This window comes from Lagopus muta, chromosome 27, assembly GCF_023343835.1.
Source record: "Lagopus muta isolate bLagMut1 chromosome 27, bLagMut1 primary, whole genome shotgun sequence".
NCBI lineage: Eukaryota > Metazoa > Chordata > Aves > Galliformes > Phasianidae > Lagopus > Lagopus muta.
In genome coordinates this window covers 2,065,580-2,089,190 of record NC_064459.1, presented here as the reverse complement: position 1 = coordinate 2,089,190, position 23,611 = coordinate 2,065,580, and the positions used below count along the sequence as shown (strand labels likewise).

The 23,611-nt window shown below is 51.2% G+C and overlaps 1 protein-coding gene across 3 annotated transcripts in view; it reads right to left on the bottom strand.

The window, feature by feature from the left end:
* ZMAT4 (zinc finger matrin-type 4) overlaps positions 1-5,499 on the bottom strand; it is a 51,588-nt gene extending 46,089 nt beyond the window's left edge. For all 3 annotated transcript variants that reach the window (XR_007373407.1, XR_007373408.1, XM_048928201.1), the window contains exon 1: positions 5,258-5,499. The gene's annotated coding sequence lies outside the window, so the exon portion shown is untranslated. The remainder of the gene's footprint in view (positions 1-5,257) is intronic.
* Between the last annotated feature and the right edge of the window lie 18,112 nt (positions 5,500-23,611).

Genomic DNA, 23,611 nt, shown 5'->3' with positions numbered 1-23,611 from the left:
TCCAGTCCACTGCTGTAGCAGAGCTTTTCATGATCAGTGAAGTGATTTAGAAACCAGACACCAGGAATGCAAATGCTGTGCATCTCAGTTCCCTCGTTAGCATGGGGTAGCTAAACCTCTGGCCTAATTTAATTGCACTTGCAAATTCCATGGCCTCTAAAGGGTATCAGCAGATTTCATTAAACTTCTTCCTATTATCATGTAATCTGTCAATTAACTTTGCATGCAACTGCAAACAGCAAGGAGATTTACCTTAAGTAGAACATAACACATTCGAGTTCCCCCTAAAGCCTTTTCTTTTGCTTTGTCCACCATTGATTTTTGGAAAAGAAATCCCTGCATTTGCATTTGTGTTATTTAAAGAAGCCAGATCATCTCACACTCATCCATTAAAAAAAACACAACACACCTCTATTCTCTCCCTCATCACCAGATGAGCAATGAGAAATGGTTAATCAATGCCCATTGTAGTATTCCTGGTGTGAAAGGGTCTCCAGAAATGCAAACTGTTCTGGTTTTGGCTGGGAGAAATAAGCTGCAGTTGCAGAAGGGCCGTAGCCAGGTGGGCTGCAGGTTGGCAATGCCTCCTGCAGACAAACCCAACACAGGGGCTGGGAGGGCCTCAGCTCTCTGCACTGCCCAAGGACTCCCATTCCTATGTGATTTATCAGTGGCACCGAGAAGCAGTGGAAAGGTATTAAAACAAGGTGATGTATTTTATGCAATTTTAGTTTTCAAAGCAGGGTTTGTAAATTCTCACAGCAGAGCGGCAACAGAACTCACTCAGCTTCAGAACAAAAAGCCCCAGACGCCAACCAGCCTGCATTACAGAAGGAGATTATGAAAATGCTGAAGAGTTTCGTAAATGTGGAACAGTGACGATACCTGCAGATGGCACTGAGCTGCTGATGGCACTGAGCTGCTGATGGCACTGAGCTGCCTGCACCCTGCTTTGCAGAGTTCTTCCTCGCTGTGCAGCAGAGCAGTGCCCTGCAAAGCAGCACCACGCACCACTCCAGCACCAAGGATGCCTGGTGGTCCCAGAGAGAAAGCAGCAGGCCCTGTGCGTCAGCACACACTGATGCAAAGCCAAATCAGGAGCAGCCCTGCTGCCAGCACAGGGGCTGTGTGCATGCACAACACCACTTAGACATTTTTTGCATGGTGGGAAGCAACTACCCCCCCTGATTGCTCTGATCCCTGCTGCTTGCAAAGAGAGCACGGATGCATCCAGGCATGGAGCAATGGAGCAATGCACAGTACTCGGCCATGCTGCACTGAGCAGCACAGCATGCAGTGCAGCACAGCACGGAGGGCAGAGCTGCGTGGCTCCTGCTCACACCATCGCTTCACATGTGCTTATTATATTTCTAATAATAGAGGAGCTCACCCAACATCCTGTACAACAGGGGGTTTGAGCTGATTAATTTACGGCTTTGGAAGTCGTGGGTGTTCCATTTCATCCCATTCTGGAGTTTCTGACAAGCTGCTCTGGGTGCTGCAGATCCAGCCTCAGAGCCTTTCCCATTTGCTTTATGTAATATTGAAACCAATGTGCTCTGAATATTTGTGGGTCTGTAGCCGTGCCCTTTACGACAGCCTTAAATACCCACGTCTCACTTTTGCCACAAGTCCACCCCACTGGTTTTAAACAGCTGGATCAAACCGAGGAGCACTTTCAAGTTCACACTGCAGCTCTCTGCTTCTCCAGCATCGCTATCGCCTTCCACATGCAGCTCCATTGCACCCAGGCCCATGGGCAGGTATGTGCTCTGACACAGATCATGCATGTGATCTATAGGTGGAGAGCCTGACAGCCAGGCACATCTCCCATGGGTGCATGGAGGCGCAAAGCCATCAGGCCAGCTGTAATATTGAGGATATTCGTCTCCAGCCATTCCCGGTTAATGGCACAAAGCAAACTGTCAAGAAAAATGGGAACATGACAGTAAAAAGAACAACAAATGAAATCCTAATGCAATTAGAGAGCAATTAGGGATCTGTCCTCCGGGAGCATTTTGGAACTCGGGGTCTTTCTCAAAATCTGATCTCTCTGCAACTTTCTTCCTTTCTAATTAATAAAACACAACACGAGTGCCACAGCTCTCCCCAGCCCCCACAAAATGCCATCCTCCTGCTCTGCAGGAGCAGATGGTGGTGCAGGTAGAAGTGTTCACACCTCTGAGCACGAGGGAAACGCAGCTGTCAGCAGAATGAGGAGCAAAGGCAGTGGGAACAGAAATCTCTCCCTGCAGCTGCTGCAAGGTGACCAAGGATCACACAGACCCAGACATTCTCCTGCAAGGGCCAGGTGAGAGGCATGAGCAGAGAGCAGAGCATGAGTGACCGCAGATAAAACGTATTTCTCCTATGCACGACTTCTATAAAGGCCACAATCCATACAAGTATTTATTTAATTCCTCTTGATTTTTTAAACTGCCTAGAAATAAGCACCCTCAAATTGCTCCAGTGTGTTGCAAAAGGAGCAGGACGGCCTTTGGGTATCAGTCTCTGCTCCATCCTGGCATGGGGGACTTCCAGCATCCCCAGTGCCACACAACTGGCAAGTCTGGAGAGAGCAATCTGCATGTCCTTCATCTGGGAACAAGGGACACTGAGCTTGGTGTCCCCAAGAAATCACAACAGAACTGACAGAAAGGGGCAAAGATGCAGCATCCCCCTGAGCCCGCATCTCTCCAGGCTCATCCACAGGCTGCCTGAAGGTCAAAGCTGCTGAACTAACACAGCAACACCTGGCTTTGCTAAACCTCCCTCAGCAGATGCAAATACAGTCAATCCCACTGCAGGGGTGGCAGCGTAGCATGAGGGGAAACCTTTCCTTTGTTTCCTGAAGCTGCTGCCGTTCCCAGGATGGCTCCTTCCACACCACGCAGCTCCTGCCAGCAAAGGGCATTTTGCACAAGTTGTAAGGAATCACTGAACTTCCATATGGTGCCATCAGGAAGGCAACTGCCTCTGCACTCAGCACTGTGCAATGGAGAGAGAGACGGATCCCCTGAAATGTATTCATTTCTGTACCCAAATCCACCTTTGGGAGCATCTGCGCCCAGGTTTTGGCCTAGAAATTGGCCCAGTTCTGATCTCTCCATGTGGTTCTGGGTTTCACATCCCACTGTGCACCTCGGGAGTTTAACCCAGATGTGGCACAGCACTCAGACAAAACCTGGCAATGCTGGCCTCTCTGTGCTCCTCAGTCCCAAAGCAGAAGGAAGGTAAAACCCACAACGAGACCAGCTTGGCCACCAATGCTCCCAAGGCAATCTCCGTGCACGGAGTGCTGTGCTGGTACCAGAGCGAGGTGTCGCATCAGCAGTGATCAGCAGCTGCAATAAACCCACTGCAAATGGGTATCAACAGGCAGGTATCAGCAAAACATCTCCCTACACAGAGGAAACCTTTTCCAGAATGGTTAATGGTCAGTCAGCAACGATGGTAAGAAAACCTGTTGGGTGGATGTGCTCTGCAGCACACCTGAGGAAGCAGAGGTGCAGCACTACAGCTCTTCTGGGTTCCCCGTGGCTCCAGCACAGCAGGAAGAGCAGAAGAGGGCAGGAAAACTCGAGGGAGGATTGAGAGGAAAGCTACAACAGAGCAGCACAGAGCAAAGCGAAGTGACTTTGAAAACACACACACCCAGGTCGGGCAGGTAGAGATAGAAGAACTAAACTGTAATGCAGGAGCAAGGATTAATTACTTGGGGTGACTCCGAAGTGACTAAGACTGATCAGAAGAAATCAATTTGGGGGGAGGTAGAAAATCAAGTCGTGTTTTGGGCAACATCCACCCCAGGGAGAGGGATGCAGAAGGCAGCGGGGCAGCTGCAGGGACACCAAGAACAAGAGGTTTCTGACTGAAGGGGTTTTTGCTCTGGGGGGCAGAGAGCTCCGCTCTCACCACTTCTGATCAAATATTGGGGGAAGACCCATTTTCCAGTTTCACCCTAAAAAGCTCCTGCACTTCCCTTCCCTCCTGTCCCTTCCTATGGGAGATGAGTCACTGTCTAGCAACCTTTATCAAAATACCTCTTACAGAATTGTCTATTGCAGTAGCAGGGATAGCAGAAGGAGACCCCCCACTCACCGCCCCTTTTCCCTGCACTGAATCCCTCCTGCACCCCGTGGCTCAGAGCTGCTTATGTGTTTGCACAAGCACAAACACAGCACGTGCTTGTGTGAGAGCCAACGGCACAACCTGCAGAAAATGCAAACCAGGGATTTTTAACTGCCTACTCCAGGCTTTGCAAATCTTGTTCTGCACTCAGTCGTGCACGCTAAGGTCATTCCAGTACTATGGGATGCAAAAGGAGCATGTGGCCGCCTGAAGGGCAGCACTAGGGCACGTTCCTGGTCAGGTGCTACCTACCAGTCCATGGATAGGGATCACCAACAATTCATACGTCCCAGGAGTCATGAGAGGAGAGCTCTCAGGCAGCTCAAATGGCAGTGCTCATGGTGCATGAGGACAGCTGTTCTGAGGCTCAGACCTGCAGACAGCTCCGGTGCAACACGTGGGGTCAGCTGACCCCAGGAGCACACTGAGCCCCCCCTGCCAGCATCTGCTTCAAGTTTGCTGCTGCTTTTCCTGCAGGTTCTTCAACAGTGCCCGGCTCAGGGCTGGCCAGGAGCGGCCATCCCACTGCTCAGCTACCTCCCCAAAACCTGCTTTTGCTCTCAGAGCACTGCTGGCCTGGGAAGTTCTCCAAACTTTAAGAACAGCAGAGGCAATACGTTGGATTCCCGCATCTGCAGACATCGAGTCTGCAGTCGAAGGAGCTTGTTTTTAGGGCTGTGCTGGGGAAAAGCCTGCACAAAGCACCCCTCATTTCTGCTGACCAATCAATGCAGGACAAAGTCCCCACCGAGGCACCAAGTCGACTCTGGTCACCTCTGAACAGGTGGATGTTGCACTCCATAGCACCACTGGAGAGCATCCTGGCACCCAACAGGCTCTGGGTCACACACAATGCATGCCGGCCACTTCCAACCTCTGGCACAGCATGAGGGAAGCAAGCATTGCCAGCGGGCCCTGCATGCAGGCTATGCCATAGCAGCAGCACCAAAACAGCCCCAGCTGCCCCGTACACCTAGCACCGCATCCCAGCATCACCGCCCATCCCTCCCACTGCCTTCAGACGGGCGCTGTCACTGCACACAGCTCATTTCCCCATAAACTTTCCTCCAACTCTAAGCAGCAATCGAGCAACAAGCAGCACAAGAGACGAGAGGAGGGGCAGTACCTTCGCGTCTCCGATGTGCAGAGGGTAACGGCCGCTCCTGCGGTGCTGCTGGGATAGGAGCGCGTCGGAGCCGCAGTCCCGGCTTTCCTCTCCCCACGAACAGATCTCTCAGTCGCCCAGACCAACTGTGCTGGAAAGGCACTCGGTTTCATCTGCTGGAGCTCCAGCTCCACCCCTAGCAGCAGCGATTGGCTCCGTGGTGCTCTGCAAGGCTGCGCTGGCCCCGGCAGCCTCCCTCCGGCTCCAGCTCCTGAGACCATCGGGAGCTTCCCTGAGCAGTAAGCAGAGGAGAGCAAGGGGATTGGGTTCATCCTCAGACCAACAGCTGACACGGGTTCCTTCAGGCAGGGCCCACACGATGCAGAAGCCAAGGAGCATTTGCTCGAGGCCAGCAGCAGATGAGAGCACGGCAGCAAATGGGGGATGGAGAAACAAAGGGGATGCAGAGACCTGCAAACCACATGCAACGAGGGGACAACACCTACTGCAGCACCATGCACACAAGTCTGGGAGTCTGTAACGCACAGCCAGGTTTACACTGAACAGAGCTCTGTGAACCAGGCGATCTGGAAAGCAGAGCAGGCATTCATTCTTTTGTGAGGAGCATCTTCCAGGCACGCCCAGCTCACAGCTCAGGCTGAAAAACCTGGGCACCACAGCAAACACAGGCACAACCTCCTGCATCTTTCCTCTGCCAGCACAAAGCCTCAGAGGCGCCGTCTCTCCTCCCTCCATTCTGCTCCTAACAAACAAAAAAAAGATGCTGAGGACTGGCTGGGTTCCACCGAGCGTTTCTGTCCCCGTTTGGCAGTCTTGGCAGCACCGCCTGTGCCTGCACGTGAGTCTCAGCTGAAGCAGCTGCAACAGGGGCCAGGAGCTGCATTTTGCCCTGCCAGGACCTGCAGGCCATGCCTGGTGGGTGAGCAGCAGCGCTGGATGCTCCCAGCCCCTTCCTGCAGCTCCGTCTGACTGAGCCCCACCTGTTTGGTTTGGGAGACGATCAGAGAGCCCAGGATAGTCCTCAAAACAGCTGCTTATCCCTCTGCCTTCTCAGCAGCTCATAAATATTCTCTTTGATGCTGTGATAATCCCTTTTGTGTTTCGTAGGCCAATTAATTTGGAGACTTAGAAAATGCACACAAAAAATATCAGAAACCTGTTACTATTTTGATTTATATTTAAAACCAGATCTTTTCTGGTGCACAACAACATTACAGTGACACTCAGAGAGCACAGTGATTCTCATTTCTACACGAAGTGCCTCAAGAAGCTCAAAGCACCTTCTGCTGGCACATTAGGATGGGATCACTCACAAAGGTGGAGCAGAGGTGTTCCAAACCAATGGATTTGGGTTGTGCAAGAATCAGGCTGAGCCACGCTGCTGCATTTCTGCTGCTGGGTGTCTGGAACATTCACTTCAGTGTCTTTAAATCACCTAGAGGACCTCAGTACCAGTTTTTTTCCATTCTGTCTGACAGTAACACTTTTACAAAGTGTTTGAATGCTTGCTGATCCCGCCTGGCTCTTTAGCTGCAAATGCTCCTCAGCATTTTTAAGCTTTAGAAAGTAAGCACGCTTAGTTTTTAAGCCATGTATCTAAGCATCCAAAACTGACACAAACTCCTCAGAACTGCCACCAGCTGAGAGGTGCAGGCCAGACACTGCTTGCAATGATGCAGCTGCCATTCAGCGAAGGGAGAATCCTTAAATCTCTTCCTTACCTCCTAACCCATTCCTCCAACAAAGCTGCCTCCAAGCAGAATTCCCTTTGCAGATGATAACAACGAATGTGAATGATGCTGCACTGCCCTTCTAGGTGCCAGCCAAAGAGGCAGAGCTCTCCATAGCTCTCCCTGATAGGTTTGGACAGTCCTGGCTCAGACCAAAGCACAGCACTGGAAAATTCAGTTTTTCTCCATCCCAATGCACTGCCAGGACTGAGGAATGTGTTTACTGGCCCTGAACTGGACTAATTACAGAACAACCTGAAATGCCTCAAAATACAGAGCAGGAAAACAACGGCTGTGATTGATTAATCGCAGTAGTGAAGCTGAAGGGTTTGATCATTCCCAAAAACACTTTAATATCTCATTCTCCAAAGAGGGAGAGGCTACTGCAGGCACAGAACAAAGCAGAGCTCGGGCCGGGTTCTCTTCCCCCCAGTGGCTCCAAGCAGACTGCGGTGCCTGCAGCAAGAGGAGAGCACAGCACTGCATAAGCAAGCACAAGGGCACTTGGCCCCTCAGAGCAGCCCATCTGGCCAGAGCCAGCGCATCCCTTCATCATGAGATGATCCCAGTGGGCATCATCTCCTTGTTCCCATTTCTCCTTGCTGCACACTTAAATCAGCACCCTGCTGGCGCCACTGAATGGTGATGGGTCGGACATGCGTCCACTGCTCCATAGGCACCAGGACCCAGCAGCACCCAGCATAGCAGGGCACATGCAGAGATCCCAACTGCAAGGCACATCTGACACTGCCAGGCTCGAGGTACAAAGCTCCCTTTGCTCACAGAGAGAAGCCAACAACCTCGCAGGTGAATAACTTCATTTCCCTTCAAATCATCCTGCCCAGAGGATCTCATCCTTCCTCCTGCATGCATTACAACCATGAGGATATGAAACTCTCAGACTCCTTGCAAACGCTCCCCTCCTCTAGGAAAAGATCCTCTGAGGAACCCTCTGAGCAGATCTTGTGCACACAGAGACCAAAGGTGCAGAGCACAGCTGACCTGGAATCACAGCTCAGGGCCGTTAGCACTGCAGTGATCAAATTTTGGGTACCCAACGTCCTCTGCTCTCAGTGCCACTGCCAGACTTTGACCTGCCAAAAAGCAGAAACCAGATTTTTCCTAAAGAAACCCCAGGTCTGACTGCCTGCTGCCAGTGCAGCACTCTGTGGTGACATTCAGCTCCCAAGGCACCACACAGCCCAGTGAATCCTTAGAATAATCTCCAGAAATAGATTTTTGTCACAGTTATAAGCACAGCCTCCTGTTGCTTTCATAGAATCACAACATAGCCCAGGTTGGAAGGGACCTCAAGGATCACGAAGCTCCAACCCCCTGCCACACGCAGGGCCACCAACCTCCACATTTCACACCAGCCCAGGCTGCCCAGGGCCCCATCCAACCTGGCCTTGAACATCTCCAGGGATGGATGGGGCATCACAGCCTCTCTGGCAGCTGTTCCAGCACCTCACTGCTCTCACAGCACAGAACTTCCCCCTGACATCCAACCTCCAGCTGCCCTCCCTCCATTCATTTCCCCTCGTCCTGCTGCCATCTCCCCTTGCACAGAGCTGACTCCCCTCCTGCCTGCAGGCTCCCTTCAGGCACTGCAGGCTGCACTGAGGTCACCCCGCAGCCTTCTTTTCTCCATGCTGAACAAGCCCAGCTCCCTCAGCCTGTCTTCGTGGTGGAGGTGCTGCAGCCCCTGCTCATCTCTGCAGCTCCTCTGGACCCTCTCCAGCAGCTCCCTGTCCTTCCTGTCCTGGGGGCTCCAGCCCTGGACGCAGTGCTGCAGATGGGGCCTCACAGGAGCAGAGCAGAGGGGGACAATCGCCTCCCTGTCCTTGCTGGCCACCCCTTTGCTGATGTTCTTTCTGCCCAGGAGAACAAAACCAACCCATTCTTCTGCTTCTCCTTCCCACTGGGATTGCACATCAGCATTATGGCAACCAAGCAGACGTAACTCACAGCACCTCATAGCCACACCATCAATCTGTCCCCACTGCCACATCCCCCATAACTCAGTTCTTCCCCCTTTCCCCAACGGTGAAAAAAATAAAAAGAAACCATCTCTTTTCAAAGTCATTTTGTTTATAAGCAACAGTGCCCAGATGAAGGGGCGAGGCAGAGGCACTAGATGGAAGGGAAACAGCCAAAGTAGCAGCACCTGTTTTGTTTTATTTCAGAAGACCCAGCTCACAGCGCACTCACAGCTCAATGCCTGCACAGCAGAGCGTGTCAAAGGACACTGCACAGCCTGCCTGAGCACATCACATCCAGGGCCAGCGAGGTGTGGGTCACCTTGTCAGGCAGAGGGGGAACATCTGAAAGTAGATTTATGCTGCACTTTAAAAATCTCTCGTATTGCAGTGAAACAATTGAGGTGTGGGAATGCTCTGCTGTATGGGGAACTCAGAGCAAAGGCTGGAGAGAAGATAGATGGTGCTCCGCCGTGCGTTGCAGCAACATCTGCTGCTCTTCTTGGTGCTCACTGCTTACCTTCCCTTCTTTGGGCTGTTCTGTATTGTCCACGCTTAGTTTTCTGAGCTGGCAAGCATGGAGGAGTTAAGAGGAGAAGAAATTTTAGGCAGAGGCACAGTCATCTGTGCACTGGTTTGAGAGAACCTTGCAGCAAACTCTGCCTGAACTGGCAACTCATCTCCAGCAAGACAGGGCACAAATAAAGCAGCTGGCCCTCACTCCAACACTGTCCAATGGTGGGATGTCCCTGGATAGCTTGCTCTGGTTTTGTTAGCTCATCCTCAACCACAGTTTTTAATCCAGGAGAAAAAAAAAGGCTGAGCCCTGACTCTGGCAGAGCATTCTCAGCTCTGCGCATGAGAACTGCAGCACCCAGGGAGCTTAAACAAAGAACCCCAAGGCAGTCCCAGCCTGAACCACTGGGAACAGTGCCATCCTCCTCAGACAGGAGATGGTTATTTGGAAATGTAATTTCCGAGGTCACCTTTCATCATCCGGGCAAACTGTGTGAGCAGCACAGAGCACAGGCACTGTTTTGCTGAGCTGAAGGCAGCGCTGGGACTTCCCACAGGGCACCATCAGTCTCTGATGTGGGTTCTGCACTACGTTTGGCACCACGAGCCATTTCCCTGGCCCTGTATTGCAGGGCACTGCATGTCTACCTGGTTATAAATAGTTTGTAGCACTACTGAGCAAGAATTAATGACTTTTCTAATTACACCTCATCAGTTGGTGACAGTGGGCTTAGCATTCCGAGCCCACTCTGCGTTGCTGTCTGCAGAACATACCTGTGCATCACCTCACAGATCCAAGGAATCTCAAGTCAGAAGAGCAGCAGATGAAGAAGGACGTGCTTTAGTATTAAAGAGGACAGCAGGAATCCATTCCTGCTCTAAGTTAACGAAAAGGAACCTTAACAGCTTTGAGAGGCACCTCAGAGCTGTGCTCCCACAAACATCATCTGTGATTCTTTCCATCTCACGTGGCTCTCTCTGCATATGCACGAGAGCTGTTCCATATCAGCTTCCCAATTAACCCTAGGGTTTAAATTGGCCTTCCTTGTTTACAAGGCAGCTGCTCGCTTTGACCTCCTGGAAAGGAGCATTTTCCACATCTTGCACTGCCACAACTGATCCCTGTGCTGCTGCACAGCTGCTCACGTTTCAGCAGCTCACAGCAGACGCTGCATTTCTCTGCAAGAGCTATCAGAAGGGAAGGGATCAGGCAAGTTATTTTGTCCAGCCATCTGGAAACAATACAAGGCAATCCTTGCAACACAGATCCTGGTCTTTGTCAGGTTTCATTTAAGGCCTCCCAGGATAACAATTCTATCAGCTCCACAGGCATGGGCTGCTCTGTTAGGGATGGGGACCAGAGCCATACGAGTGGCTTTCCAGCTGATGACTTACATCTCCTCCAGCCAAAGCGACCCGACACGAGGAAACAACCAACCTCTGTTTCGTTGCCAAGGTTTCTCATTTTTATGTCTAAGGATGTATATTTATTTATAGTGCCCCATGCTATCAAAAAAGAGCAAAGGGAACAGCAGATAAGACAGCCCGGCAGAATTGTTTCTCAACAACAAAATGTTTTTCACTGTTTCCACGAGGCATCAGCAGCTCTTTAAAGTCTTTTTTATTACATTTCTGCACTGGAATCAAAACCGTATTTCAAAGGCGCTTTCACTTTGAAGAACAAAATGCAGATTCTGTTCCACGCCACCTGCAAACAGCAGAGCCGTGACCCACATTAGGAGCTTCCCACAGAGGAGGGAGCTCCGGGGATGAGAGATGTCCATTTAAAACACTTTAAAAATAAAAGGTCATGGGGAAATTGCTGCCTCCCTAATTATAGCCGTCGCTCTCGTGTTACACGGCCACAACTCGGGTTCCTAATTTAAATTATCATCAAGCCTTGCTGCAGGCCTGGAGCTTAATGAATTTTGCTCTCCGAGAGATTAAGAGCACATTCGTATCAGAGACAGCTGAGGAAAAACAACACAAGAAGCTAAATAAGGAGCAAAATCACAGCACATCCCCAGGCTGCCCTCCCTTTTTCACAGGGTCTTGGATTGATACACGATGCCCACTCAACATGCTTTTTTTTTTTTGCTTTTTTTTTTTTTTTCCTTTCCCCATTTTATTTCAGTATTTGCATTTGTGGCTGCCCTGAGGAGCAGCTTAGAATCCAGCTTAGAGTTTAGAGCCCAGCCTAGAACTTAGAGCCCAGAGCTTAGATCTCAGCCTAGAGCTTAGAGCCCAGCCTAAAGCCCAGCTTAGAGCTTAGATCCCATCCTAGAGCTTAGAGCATAGCCTAGAGCTTAGAGCCCAGCCTAGAGCCCAGCTTAGATCCCATCCTAGAGCTTAGAGCCCAGAGCTTAGATCTCAGCCCAGAGCTTAGATCTCAGCCCAGAGCCCAGCCTAGAGCTTAGATCCCATCCTAGATTTTAGAGCCCAGAGCTTAGATCTCAGCCTAGAGCTTAGAGCCCAGCCTAGAGCTTAGAGCCTAGAGCCCAGCCTAGAGCCCAGCTTAGAGCTTAGATCCCATCCTAGAGCTTAGAGCATAGCCTAGAGCCCAGCTTAGAGCTTAGATCCCATCCTAGAGCTTAGAGCCCAGAGCTTAGATCTCAGCCCAGAGCTTAGAGCCCAGAGCTTAATGTCAGCCTAGAGCCCAACCTAGAGCTTAGATCCCATCCTAGAGCTTAGAGCCCAGAGCTTAGATCTCAGCCTGGCTGTGCCACAGAGAGGCACCATCCGACTTGAGCTGGGATGGAGCCTCCAACTGCTGCACCTTGTGCAGCCAAACAGGACGTGTGCAAATCTCAGGAGCAGCACCGCAGCGCTCTCAGCATAAATCCTTTGAGACGTTATCACTTAGAGCTTGCAAAGAGCTGCTTCGAGCTCTTGGACTTCAGGATGCAAAAATTCAGGCGAATTCATCTTGCAGATCTTCTCTCAGCGATTGCAATGTGAAAAAATAAATAAATAAATAAATAAGGTCCAGAGCTGAAGAAAGAACGACTTTAGGAGCAGCGGAGCGGGGCTGAATGCGGCCGTTCGTGGACCAACGGCGACACCGCGCGGCTCCCGAAGCGTCGGGCGTTGGACCGGGCGGCACCGGGAGCGGCGGAGCCAAGCCGTAGGGTTCCGGTGAGTGCTGCCCCCATCGCACCGAACAGGGATGCAGCGGGGGTGAAACCTCCTCCCCAAGCATCGATTCAGTCCTGGATCCGCGGCAGAGCTGAAAGCAGCAGCAGATCGAGGGTTTGTGGCTCTCTGAGAGACGCGGCGGTGCTTTACTAAGGATGGACTGAAGACATTTCACTCGACTGACACTGACCTTCACGTTTTGCATGCTGCTGTCCCCATCTCCCTTTAACTGACTCATGAAATTGCAGACAATTTGGCTTGCAGGCTGTAATCTGATATTTGCACTGAAGTGACTCTTTGAAAGGGTAGATAATAGCAGGACAAGGGGAAATGGTTTGAAGTTGAGGGAGGGGAGATTGAGCTTGGATGTCAGAGGGAAGTTCTGTGCTGTGAGAGCAGTGAGGGGCTGAACAGCTGCCCAGAGAGGCTGTGATGCCCCGTCCATCCCTGGAGGTGTTCAAGGCCAGGTTGGATGGGGCCCTGGGCAGCCTGGGCTGGTATTAAATGGGGAGGTTGGTGGCCCTGCGTGTGGCAGGGGGTTGGAGCTTCGTGATCCTTGAGGTCCCTTCCAACCCTGGCCATTCTGTGATTCTGTGACACAGTTGGCCTGTCCAAATCCTGCCCATTCATGTGTTGAGATGCTCATCAAAGAGCCAGACCTCTGCATCCCAGTTATTCTGCCAGAAAGAGCAGAGATGTGTAACGTGGGGAAGGACAGCTGTGGGCCAACTGAGTGAGCAGGCAATGACCTCCTTTCCAAAAGGACCTCAGCCTGTGCCAAAATTGCACCAGCAGAGCTGAAGGATTGCTACACAGACACTGAGGAGGAGCCCAGGTGAGACAGAAGGTGCAATCACAGATATTGAGGAGCCTCGAGGATGAGATGTGGGTTGGGAATTGTGCTGGAGGGATTTGGGGAGCGAGTTGTCAGTGGGACTGATCTGTCTTCTCCCACATATCTCAGTTATCAGATGCAGAATGTCATCAGCACATGGAACAGAACAACCACACAGGAAAAATGTGGGGAAAGCAGATTTGCAGTTCTCTAACTTTATAAACCCCCCTCCCAGTCTCACAGATCCTCTGAGAAGACAGCAACCAGTTTCACAGGATTGGAAAAGCATTTCGAGCACAGAGAGGTCAGCAGAAACAATGCACAATTTTACAGTCATAAATAGAACAAGAAAAATCCACAGCCCGTGCTGCACTGGGATTTGTGCAGCCATTCTATCAAGGAAGGAAACAATAGCTTCCAACTTGCCAGCACAGTATGAGTTCCAGACTGCCACCTGGGAATGGTCACCGTGCTGTAAACAGCTACGGAGTGAGAATTACCCACTGTAAGCTTTCACCAGCAATCTGGGAGAGCAAACACACTGCATTGCTTCCAACCGCATGGGGTAAAGAGCAAAAACAACAGTCAGTGTCATTGGGTTTGTTATCCACTCGAGTTGCACGTTCTGGGATGCAGGAGCTGCTCTGAGAGAAACATCTTCCCCTCGGCCCCAGCTCCAGAACAGACTCCCACCCTCACAGCGTGTGGATTTCATGCCTCAGCATAAAAGTGATAAATAGGAGCCTGTGCAGGGCACATTGAGTTCGGTTATTGCTGATGCACATTCCAGCTTTGGGAAGTCTTTGGAAGCCTGGTATTCATATTTCAGCTGAGATTTACAACCAGGAGAACAATGCTCTGCTATAGGAGGGCTTCGCTCGCCCACCCACACCAATAATTCTCAGCAGCTTTTCCTTAACTGTGTTCTGGCTCCCCACTTTGACTCATTGTCTATTGTCACACATCTGTCAGGCGTAACAAGGAAAGCTGTGTAATGCTTTACCCACTGCAAGGGAGTTCCTTTCGGCATTGAAATTCCAGGGCTCCACTTCCTTAACCCCTACACTGCCACACAGATGTTCAGAAAAAAAACATTGTGAAAACCAAAGCAAGGCAAGCAAACACTTCTTTGCCTCTTTTCCACAGCCCTCAGATGCAAAATCCCTTAAAAGGCATTAATGTATTTCCATACCACATCAATGCATAACCAGAGCAGTGCAACACAGATGCAGCTACAGATGGATCCTCAGTGGCACCTACCAGCTCTGCTCCCACCGGTGGCTTTCCATATTTAGCTGCTCACACCAAGGATGCTGTGACCAGCAGCAAACCCTCAGCAGCCATGTTCGTATCACAGAAACACACAGAGTCACAGAATGGCCAGGGTTGGAAGGGACCTCAAGGATCACAGAGCTCCAACCCCCTGCCACACACAGGGCCACCAACCTCCACATTTCACACCAGCCCAGGCTGCCCAGGGCCCCATCCAACCTGGCCTTGAACACCTCCAGGGGTGGATGGGGCATCACAGCCTCTCTGGGCAGCTGTTCAGCCCCTCACCTCTCTCATAATAAAGAACTTCCCCCTGACATCCAACCTCTGACTTCATCAGAGGACCCTGAGTTTTTGTGGGACCAAAGGCAGCACTGAGTTCCATTCCCCCAACACCGGTTTGCAGCGAGAAAAGGATCCAGGAAAATGTTTTCCTGTGAATGAATTACTGCAAAAAAGCTGGCTGCAAGCACAGTGTGTGCAGTCCAACAAGCATAAAGCTGAATGTTACCTGTCACAGTAAATTGCAAACCTTTGTCTGTATGTTCTGTGCAGAGCTGAGGGGGGCAGAGGACACTTGGGGTTCTGTTTGAGCTCATAACCATGAGAACTCTCCTAAAGGAGAGGAGAGACTGCAGCCCTCTGCTATTTGGAAAGAATAACACAGACAAGTCACAGAGCTTTTCTTAATGCTGCCATGATATACAAATAAGAGGCTTAAGTATAATTAGAGGTTGTGTAATCAGCAGGAATAAAGAAATATGTAGTAATTTATGCCATATTTTATAAATATGCTAACTGTTTAAGAAACTGAAAATGTTTTCCAAAGAAATACGTTAGCATAATGATTATAAAGCCCTTTAATGTGAGCAAGCTGCTTTCTGAAGCCAGTTTTTGACTCAGTTTCGTGGGCATTAAATAGAGTTAATTGCCATCCTGCACAAGCTGGCTGTTAGCACATTCCAGCAGAGTGTGTATTTTCCAAAGCACTGATTCCAACACATTTCCACCCCATGCAATATCTGCCTTTTTATGCACAGCACATAAAATGCACACATCTGGGCAGGGCTGCTGACGGTCGTGAGGCTTGGAAATGGATTGAGATATCAACTGTCTGCCCAGATGTTCTGTCAGTGTTCAAGTGCAGCCCCACTGTGACCCCTCCAGGCTGCAGTAACTTCAGTGAGGGACATCCCTGCCCCACACCATACGCTTCTCAAAGCACAAAGCTCACTTTCCCTGCATGACACGCAATACCGAGTTATAGATGAGAAATGCAAATGTAAACACAACACGATTCCATCAGGAGACCTTCCAGAAACAAAGCATTTCCATCTCCAAAAGTAAGTGAGAGCTCAGATTTGGCCCTCCAGGGTGAATATAGGGCACGCTTCGTAAGTAACACTAAAAATAATCAAAACGTCCCAGTTTGGATGTGGATTCAGGGCGCAGCACAATGCTCTTTCACAAGTGCCAAATCACTGCTGCTGCCACATTTTGCACAGATGACCCATTGCAGAGGGCTGCCCCAGAGCACAGGGCTCCTGGGGATTGGGTTTCCACATTCAATGAGCTGGTGATGAGTGAGCCCTCCCTCAATCCCAGCCTTCTCCCTAGAGCGAGGCAGAACCGTTTGAAATCTAATTTCCTCTTACAGATTTCCTGCAGCTGGGAGCGAAGCACACTGCTGAGCAAGCACAAGTCCTGGCTCCACACCACGGCCCCACCACTCAACTCAGGCATCTGTCACCACGTACCCAGCCAGGCAAGAGGTGGTTCAACGCATCTCTGCTTCCCTGTGGCTCCATTCCACCTCTGTAGCTTCCAGACACGTCACACCCTGCTGCAACCCCCTTTTCTCTTGCAAATGAGGTACGATGCTGTCAGCACTCCCCACCCAGTCAGCATCTCATGTCTCTCGTGTGCTCTGCCACAGCCAGGGATGTGCTGAAGACAGCCCTGTGCCCACTAATTGCTTCGACACGTGGGCAGTGGGAAGATGACCAGGCTGCACTGAATTCAGCAATTGCTTCTCTCTCCTTGGAATCACCTCCTGTCTCTGTGCCTTCACAGCAGCACACGAAGGACCCATTGCTGCAGGATGCATCTCAAGTGTGACATCTGCTATTGCTGTACGTTCCTAAATGCAACTGTTCCTCCAGAGCCAGCTTTTGTGCTCCTAAAGCACCTCTCTCAGCCTTCTAAAACAGACACGATGCAGTCAGCCATCGGAGCACTCTGTGCTGTTCCAGTTCTGCTGTTGCTGTCCTTACAGCTGGACCTGAGAAAGAGTTTGTGTTTTGGGTCCTGCAGTTTAGAAAGGACAACACTGCATCTGGCTCCATGCCTGAGTTAAAAGCTGCCCCATCCATCAGCAGTTTGGCTTCTCCTCCATATGATGGGCTTGATCTTGAAACCATCTGTTTCCCCTTAGCTTGCATCCAGCTTTCACTTGGACAGCAGAGTCCTTTCCAGCTACAGCCCCTGGGCACAGAGGTGGGAAATCATCTCCCTCTGTCCTCTCTGCAGCTAGAAAGTGAGTTTTGGCTGCAACTGCATGCCAACAAACCCGAACAAATAGATTCTGAATTCTGTCACCGAGGGGCTCTGAGGGTGCTGGTTGTGTTTTGGGGCTTCTTTGGGATCTAAATCCTGGAAGCCAGCTCCAAAAATCCTCCTAATGAACTGCACAACACTGTGTACCCCTCGTGCCACAGAGTAGAAGGAACAGCATTTCCTGCAGGCATTTCTCATTCACTGGGACAAATTCAGACCTGGCATGAGCCAGTGCAGTGCATAGAAGAACGACATCAGAAATCACCTCCCACGCTGATAGCAAGTGCAGAACTCCTGCCCAGCCTGTGGGGTCACCACGTGGCATTGCTCTGCTCTCCCAGCAGCTCGCAGTGCCAAGTTGACAGAGCAGGTGAGGTACCACATAGCGATGGTAACAAAAACCATCTGCCACGGAAGTGTCTGGAGACAGCAGCCAACTGTCAGGCTCAGGATAAGCAGCTCCTAGAGCACGGAGACGAGATAGCTGCATCGCTGGGAGGGTCCTGCAGAGGTCATTTTGCAGGAATGGATACGGAGATGTTCGTGTTAACCCTTTGGTGGGTATGAAATCGCACACAGTTAAAGCCCTGATTATTACCAGCAAGCTAAACATCGTCCAAAAGAGCTCCTGGGGCCACATCCTCACCTACCCCTCACCCCGCATCTCCTGCCTCGAGGATCACAGAACCATAGAATCACAAGTTTGGAAAGGACCTGCAAGATCATCCTGTCCAACCTCCCATCACCACTGCTACCACCAGCACTAAACCACATCTCGCATCTCCTCATCCAGACGCCTCTTGAACGCTGCCAGGGACGGCGACTCCACCACCTCCCTGGGCAGCCATTGCAGTGCCTGGGAGAAAAAGTTCTTCCTTACGTCCAACCTAAACCTCCTCTGCTACAACTTGCGGCCGTTTCCTCGGGTTCTGTTTGTTGCCTGAGGCCAAAGCCCTCCTCATCACAGCCTCCCTTCAGGAAGCTGTGGAGTGCAGTGAGGTCTCCCCTGAGCCTCCTCTTCTCCAGACTGAACAATCGCAGCTCCCTCAGCCACTCCTCATGACTTGTGCTGCAGATCCCTCATCAATTTCATTGCCCTTCTTTGGACATGCTCCTCAATGCCTTTTTTGTAGTGAGGGGCCCAAAACTGAACACAGGACTTGAGATGCAGCCTCACCAGTGCTGAGTACAGAGGGATGCTCACCTCCCTGCTCCTGCTGGCCGCACTATTTCTAATGCAGGCCAGGATGCCGTTGGCCCTCTTGGCCACCTGGGCACACTGCTGGCTCGTGTTCAGCATCAACCAGCACCCCCAGGTCTCTTTCCTCTTCACAGTCATCCAGCCTCCTGTAGCGCTGCATGGGGTTGTTGTGGCCAAATGCAGGACCCAGCACTTGGCCTTGTTGAACCTCATCCCAGCAATCCAGCTTATCTGGATCCTTCTGAAGGGCCTCCCTATCCTCAGACAGACCGACACCACCTCTAAACTTGGTGTCACCTGCAAACTGAGGGTGCACTCAATGCCTTCATCTAGGTCATCAATAACGATATTAAACAAGATGGGCTCCAGTACCGACCCCTGGGGGCCACCACTCGTAACGGGTCACCAGCTGGACTTTGCTCCATTAACCACCACCCTATAGCCGGGATCGGAGCGGGACGCGGTGGGGATGCGGGCAGCACCAAAGCCGCCAGGTGGCAGCCGCAGCCCGCGTGCGGGGCTCAGCCGCATTCCTTCCCGCAGCCCCGAATCCCCCCGGAGCTTTGCGGGATCGAATCGTAGAGAAAACCGACGTTACACGCGTTTTGCTCAGAAGCCGAGAGAGGGGAATCATCACAGAATGGCCAGGGTTGGAAGGGAGCTCAAGGATCACAAATCTCCAACCCCCTGCTGCACACAGGGCCACCAACCTCCACATTTCACACCAGGCTGCCCAGGGCCTCATCCAACCTGGCCTTGAACACCTCCAGGGATGGACGGGGCATCACAGCCTCTCTGGTCATTAATTAGTGTAGAAAACCTCCTGTGAAATTACCAGTAAAAAGATCAATGTGAACCGATCAGATTTGTTGCTTCTGGGCCCTGCTGGATGCCAGCTGGCTGCAACACGTATGCTGTCCTTCTGCACCTCTCTTTTTTCTTTTTTTTTCTTTAAAGTAGCATGAAATATTCATTTTGCTTTATTTTTGTAAACAGGTCGGTGATGCTGAACAGAAATAATTGTGCCAGTGAATCACAAATCAACGTAGTGCAGATATTAGACACAAGACAGCCCAGACTCATAATGCCTCTGGCTGTCATCTGAGTCCTGGGGGATTTATGACTGCCAACACAAATAGCAGATTCCTATGGGAGTCCCTCGGAGGCTGTCAAGTGCTGTGGCTGGGAAATCTCCTCGCTGTATTTACTGCATCAGCCGTGATTGTGGGCAGGGAACGAGGTGGGCAGCACTGCACAGCCTCAGCAACGTTGCCTGCTCAGGAAGAACAGCTGCAGCCCCACCAGCACAGAGCATCGTCTTCATGCTCACCTCTTGCACCCTCTGTCTCCACCGGGTGCTCAGCAGCAGCTTTCCCTTTCCCCTGCTCTTTTCTTCGGGTCTCACTGCACTTTTTTTGAATCCTAATATCCCACTGCTTCAACACATCGGGGATTTTCAACATCTGCTCTCAGAAAGGCGCTGCCATTTCTTGCCTACCTCGCAGCATTGCTGCCAGCATCTGCACCGCGAAGCTTCTGAGCAAGGACTGGCCCGGTGTTGGCTTCAGCCCCGCGTAACAACACCGAAAGAGCAAAGAGAACAAAAGCCCTTCGGTGCAAGCACATTAAATTTCCCTTCTTTGCTGCCGGCATCCCAGCACTGGTGGCATTGTCCTCAGCCAGCAGGTGACAGCAGACACTCCCCAGGTCCTGCATTGCGATGCAACGACTCTGGGCTGCACTGCAAACACTTTTTCACCTCCAGATGCATTTGGGCTCATCCAAGGGGCTGCTGCTGGCTCAGAGCCCGGTGGTTTGGCAGACACCGTTCTAAAGAAAAAGAGGAGGGGGGAAATGGTGGAAAAATGTCCCCTCCGGTCCTTGGGTTGAATTAAACCACATGTATATTTTTAAAATACAGTGCAAAGGAACAACTCTCCGGCACATGTTCAAGAGCAGAGTCTTATTTCAGAGATTTCAAAAAATTAGTGGCTGAACGCTGAAACAATATAGCCTTTAGAGGAAGGCATTTGGAAATGATTAAAGAGCCTGAACTCGTGCGTCCCAAATAAAATAAATACATAAATAAATTAGTGCCTCACGTTGGTAGCAACTGTCAGCTACTAAAAAAAAAAAGAAAATCAGAGGAAGGGGGAACAAATCAAACTCAATCTTGCATAATGCAATGCTCCCAACCAAGGAGAGACCGCCAGCCCCGAGGGGGGCCGCGCAGCCCCGTCTGAGCATCATGCTGAGCCCCAACGGAGCTCCCAGCAGCTCCAGGGGCCGAGCAGCGGGGATGGGAAGAATCTCACCTCGAGCCTAGCAAAGCTGCTACCGCCTTTGGAGGAGAAGGGGAAATAAAGCAGCCCCGAGGCCAAACACTTAGCAAACTAATTGCTCGTTAATGATCTTCCAACTAGCTCGTGAAAAAGGCTTTGAATTTCCATCGCTCCGCGCATCTGGGCCAGCAGTTTAACGGCACATCAGCGTGTGTGAAACCTGATGAACGGACTGCAGATAAGGGGAGATTTCCCGGATCCCCGCATCGCTGTCTCGCGGTGCCTCGACCCTGCTCGGAGATGAAGATTCCTCTGCATTCCTCCTTCCAAGCCCAAGTTTCCACTAAGATAACAGTGAAATCCAGCTTTTGCCTTTGGTTTTACAAGCTGGTTTTCAGCCACTTGGAGATTTGGAAAGCTGTAGTGCTGCTGGGAATGCATCATCCTCATCCTACAGACACAGCACTGCCCCAGCTGGGGTCTGGGGGCTCCTGGGCCGCCCACCCCATCCCAGATCCCTGCAGATACAGGGGAAGCAGTCAATATGGAGCGATGCCACAGCACAGCCCTGCCAGCCCAGGGTTGCTCTGCACGTTGGTCACAAGCTGCACAGACAGGAACTTCCCCATGCCTCATGTCTGAGACCTTAAGGACAAAAGAGGCGTTTTGAATTTGCTTCAGTAAGGAAGAGACTTTGGTAACGCGACCAACATTGGGGAGCTTGAAATGAAACCAGGCTGTGCATCATCTACAAGGGACAAACATCCTCAGCATGGGGAGCTGGCAGCCCGTGTCACCAAGCAGCCTGGGGGACACACAGGGCAGAAATGGGATCCAGCTCTGAAATGGCCCCGGCTGCACACCCTGCCACGCGCTTCCTCCCTGCCTTAGCCAAGCTTGGCTCCTTCAGCAACACCCAGAAACGCATGGCATTTTAGAAATGAGGCCAGGATTTTCCATCCTTCCCATTCCTCTGCTCTGTTCCCAAGTCTGCCCGCACTGCTTGCTGCTTTGCTGGTTTTCCCTGGGCCAGGAATTTTAAATGAAATGTATTCCTTTGTACGACGCGAGGAATTATGAATCGATAAAGACTTCCCATTATCGTTTAACATCTACCACCCCGATCCTTCAGCATGGCTGTACCTTAATTGCAAGCAGATGTCTCTCTCTGCTGACACGTTAAATAGAAGCAGGAAGGCCCACTGCTATCTCCCATCAACAATTTGCACAAGAGCAGCGAACAGATTTTCTAAGAACAGAACCACTGCAGGAGAGGGGAGATTAAGTTCCTGCAGACCAGACTCGGAGCAGCACAGCAAAACAAGGCACAGCTTGGGAAACAATGAGCCCTAACAGCCCCTAATCTCAAATAACCAAAAGCTTTTGTGAAGAAAAATGAATTTGCTGAAATTAATACTGCGTGAGCGCAGCAGAGACCTTGGAGGTGGAGGCAATGCAGTGCAGAAATGACACAACTGGCAGCACCGTGTGCCAGCTCCATGTCTGTGCCCCATTCAGTGCCCACCCAGGGCAGGGAAGCACTGAGCACAGGGACGTGCTGCCTGCTCCCACCTTCCCCATCAGCCCCATCCCACTGCAAAGCTCTGGGGCTGAGCAGAACCAGGGAATTGTCAATAGAAGTGAAAGTGACAGGGTGTTTAGCAAACATTAAACCCAGAAAGCTTAAAAGGTCTTTCAGGATTATTAAATAAACATTTAGGGTGAGTGAGAGGGAAGAACAGGGAATGGTGAAGAAATTGTAAACATTGAAGTAGGCAGTTAGGGGCTACAGTAATTCAGCTGGGCAGCTCCGTGCTTAATAATTAAAGTCATATCACATGTAATTACCCCTCAGCTGTCTGGCAACCATTAATCCAGGGGGAGATTTTCATAAACATTTAGCTCAGTATTTTTTTTTTAGACCATTTAGCATGGAACATTCAATGCATCACCTCAGCAGCCACCCCTGGTTGCTCCCTCACACCCAGGCTGGGTACTGGGGATGCTGAGATCTCACCCATGGGTGCCCAGCAGTGGCGCTACAGGTGAGGAGGGCAGCGCAGCCACCAGCACCTCACATATGGCCACATCTGGAACTGCCACCAACATGCTCTGTCCTCTCACAGAGTCACAGAATGGCCAGGGTTGGAAGAGACCTCAAGGATCACAAATCTCCAACTCCCTGCTGCACGCAGGGCCACCAACCTCCACATTTCACAGCAACCCAGGCTGCCCAGGGCCCCATCCAACCTGGCCTCCAACACCTCCAGGGATGGACGGGGCATCACAGCCTCTCTGGGCAGCTGTTCCAGCACCTCACCACTCTCACAGCACAGAACTTCCCCTGACATCCAACCTCAATCTTCCCTCCCTCAACTTCAAACCATTTCCCCTTTTCCTGCTTTCATCTCCCCTTTCAAAGAATTGATTCCCCTCCTGTCTGCAGGCTCCCTTCAGGCACTGCAGGCTGCACTGAGGTCACCCCGCAGCCTTCTTTTCTCCATGCTGAACAAGCCCAGCTCCCTCAGCCTGTCTTCATAGTGGAGGTGCTGCAGCCCCTGCTCATCTCTGTGGCTCCTCTGCACCCTCTCCAGCAGCTCCCTGTCCTTCTTGTCCTGGGGGCTCCAGCCCTGGATGCAGTGCTGCAGATGGGGCCTCACAGGAGCAGAGCAGAGGGGGACGATCGCCTCCCTGTCCCTGCTGCCACCCCTCTGCTGATGGAGCCCAGGATCCCATTTGCCTTCTGAGCTGCAATCTCTCCAGATTAGTGATTTACCCTGACTGTACAATAGCAGAGGAGATTGCCCAGGCTGGGTGCTGCTCTGTTGCAAATTGCATTGGCTAAAGG